At 42.2% G+C, this 3,471-nt stretch overlaps 1 long non-coding RNA gene across 1 annotated transcript in view; it reads left to right on the top strand.

Annotated features, from left to right (window-relative positions):
- The first annotated feature begins 889 nt into the window (after positions 1 to 889).
- Positions 890 to 3,471, top strand: part of LOC108729515 (uncharacterized) — a 5,347-nt gene continuing 2,765 nt past the window's right edge. Inside the window, exon 1 of the long non-coding RNA XR_001936934.1 lies at positions 890 to 899. This is a non-coding gene — a long non-coding RNA (uncharacterized lncRNA). The remainder of the gene's footprint in view (positions 900 to 3,471) is intronic.

Below are 3,471 nucleotides of genomic sequence, written 5' to 3'. Positions count from 1 at the left end.
CACTCCTGTCTTGATAATCCACGTCGAAAGTCGTAATAAATCATTGCACGAAAATTTTCACGAGTTAATTCCGTTTTTTCGCTGAGATACAATTTTCAAGTCACTGTCAACAATACAAATCCCGCTCAAATAACAAAACATTCTGAAGAAGGTTATGGTCAAAAATGTCAAACTTTCTAATGAAAACGTCAGATGGCACCTGACAACACTCAGTGTTGCGAAGGCTCAAGATATAAGTAGTGCCCCTCGTACAAGCGATTAAAAAATGATGATTTTCATGAAAAATGAAGTAACGTCTTCTTCTCTGTCCGCAGTCATATGCACCTCTTTCCTCTCACCTTTCACTCACACCTTCCCCAACTTTGATCCACTCCACCCCCTCCCTCTTCCCTTCCTCTTCCCCCACACCCACCTCATCACACCTCTCTTTCGCCCTATCTCACTCTTTCGTTCTCTCTCACCCCCTTTCGTCCTCACTCACTCTCTCACCCTCTTTCATCCTCTCTCACCCTCTCTCATCCTCTCTGGTGTCTTTTTAAGTTTTTCTAAATTTATCACTTAATCTTTCCGTTTTAATGTGAATATGTATATCAAATGTTCCATTTACTTACTAATTAAAATTTATAGTATTGTGATTTAAGATGAGAAATATAAAGAGTATGTCTTAAAGTCTGAATTCAGTTAATATACATAATGCAACATGAATAATAATCTAGTAATAATATATTTTTTCGCTTATTTATTTAACAGCTTAGTTATTTGTATTAATTACACGATTTCAATATCAGATTAACATTTTTGCTATTAAATATCTAATTGAAATTCTATATATTAGGGTTTTAGGGTTCTATTTATAAGGTTTTATTTAAATAATAATAAAGAATGTATATATATATATGGTATATGTGTGTATAGGGCTTGCCTTAGGCGCCCAATTAGAAAAATTTGGAGTAATAAAAGATATCCCAAAGACGATCAATTCGTGTATTAGTTATATATTTTACACTAGATGTAGTTTGCACCAGATGTAGTACGCTTTAGTTTGCTCAAAAATATGGTATATATGTATGTTGTTGAAACATGATTTTTTTCTAAAGTGAAATGTAATTTGTCAAAAAAATCTATTGATTATATCGATATATTACCACGAATAATAAAAATTTATTATCGTATTCGAAGAACTTCATGATATTTCAAAGAGTATCATAACAAAAATCTCTATGTCAAAGAGTTTGTTAAAATTGGAAAGACGAAGAAAATATGATTGCGTTCTCGCGAGAATGGGCGATGGAGGAGCCCATTCTTTATTTTCAATATATTCATGGAATATTATAAATTCATTCTGTTACAATTGAAATAAATATGGAATGTATGATAAATATTTATTGTAATTATAAACAGTTACATATACTATTAAATAAAATATATATGTATTGTGACGTGACGTTTTTCACCGTCCGTCACAAGGGTCATTAGATCTGGCCAAAGTTGCGCGACAAATTTGTCCTGTGTCCTCCTCACGCGGAGGGCGGGCGTGCCGACGCTTATCGCAATTTTTGAGCGATAATTGGGAGATTTTTGTCGTTGCGTTTCGCGTAATATTGCTATTTCTTTTTGTGAATTTATTTAAGATTTTTAGTATCGGCGGCTCCGGTAGATAATTTAATGTGCGACACATTCTCTCACCACCTCAAGGAGGCGGCAAAGAAGAGGATAGAAGACCATATTGGAGGCCCGAGGCCACCCAGAGGAGGGGTAGCGCACAGGTGATACCGTTTTGAATTATCGAATTAATGCTCTGCGCATAACTGTTTTCCTATAGCTGAATTCCTTACAGGCGATTATGCCGCGGGAGCGGCGGAAGCGGCATGAGGGGATGGCCACCCTCTGCCATAGTACGAGCGAGGAATCCCGCTGTCGGTGCAGCAAGGAAGCCTCTGCCGAAGGGAAACGTTGAACCCGGAAGACGAGTCTGCACGGGAACATACCGAATCCTGACGACACGCCGGCAAGAGTAGTCCAGAGGGTACCGTTGCGTGTAGCCGAAACGCCCCCAGCCATAAGTCAAATCCCGCGCGCACAGGGACATAGGGCGTGCGACGCGACAGCAAGTCGCGAGGACTCGCGGAAGCTCGCGAGATGGCCTGTGACCAATCAGGGCCGATAAGGCTTATCACGTGGGCCCGCGGTCGCCTGCGCGCCCCCGAAGGGATCTCGGGTCCGGCACTTGTGCTATGGACTCCCGAGGCGACACACACGTGCGAGAGGACGCAGGACATACATTGAGGTCGAGTACCGAGAGGATCCCGTGGTGAGAATGCATCTGATTGTAAAGCCACCGATTTCCGGGTCGGAGGGATCGCACGTATCCGCGAAATTATCGTTGGATCCTCTCGCGAGTAAATGTGTCGCGGCTGCACCGCGTGATCGTGCCATCCCGTCCGATATCGTCTTGGTTTTGTTATAATGTCGAGTCAGTTAATTCGCACGCCCGCCGCGGCCACAGCCAAGTCATTTTGTATCGTATCGTCGCGTCGTAATTTTGTATCGTATTGCTGCGTCATAATTTTGTATCGCGTCTTATCGTCATTGTAGTAGATCTTAGGTCTCGGAGAATATTCTCGTATGTTCCTGAATTTCGGAGATTTTCGTAACTGCGCGGTTGATTTCCTTAACTACCTTGTCCGCTGTTTGTGGAATTACCTTAAAATTTAGAGCTCGTATCATAGAGAAGAGCAGTCGTTATTTAATATCGCGTGGCGAGAACGTATCTCGGAGGGGCAATACCGCCCCTTAACGCTTTGGATAACACATCGTCAGCCAGCGTATACGGGACCTTGTAAACGAGTCTGAGAATATATTTGTTATTATTTTATTGTTAACAATTCTGTCTATTATAACGTATAATAAATCAACCTAACTAAGACTCCTTATAAATCAAAAAACAATGAAAGAACAAGGGCAGTAGGAGTCAAGCGCGGGAGATGTTGCGCAAATAACTGTCTATTATACTGTTGGCTCGCCTTACTCGTTCTCCAAAGGATCCTCCATCCCCGACCACGAACCACCCCCTTTACCGTTATGTCGTGGCTGAGCAGTCGGTTATTAGAGCCGTCCGCGTTCGTGGTTCTCTACACTTCTGTATTTTCGAGTGAGAACGTAACGAAAGACTTACGAAAGAGGGGCACGCTCCCTCGTGCCTGGCGCCCAATTATTGACGTTGAGGTTTAGAGAACACGTAAAATTTGAGAAAGCCGTAGCGGCATGGTGCGTTTTGAACGCAACCGTTAAGCTATCGACGAAAGTGGTGTAGAGCGGTAATCGCGAACGCACGACGAAGTAGCACCACGCTCGTGAGTGCGGTCGCAGTATATAATATATATTTATTTCAATTTTTTCTAACTGTGTAACAATCTAACTTTATGCTCGGACGTAGCTCGTCGGAAATTTGCGGTCCAGGGCTTAAAGAGG

Source organism: Mycetomoellerius zeteki, unplaced genomic scaffold (assembly GCF_001594055.1).
Source record: "Mycetomoellerius zeteki isolate Tzet28-1 unplaced genomic scaffold, Tzet1.0 scaffold741, whole genome shotgun sequence".
NCBI classification, from domain to species: domain Eukaryota; kingdom Metazoa; phylum Arthropoda; class Insecta; order Hymenoptera; family Formicidae; genus Mycetomoellerius; species Mycetomoellerius zeteki.
The sequence above is the reverse complement of the archived record's forward strand: the minus strand, read 5'-3'. Positions and strand labels throughout refer to the sequence as shown.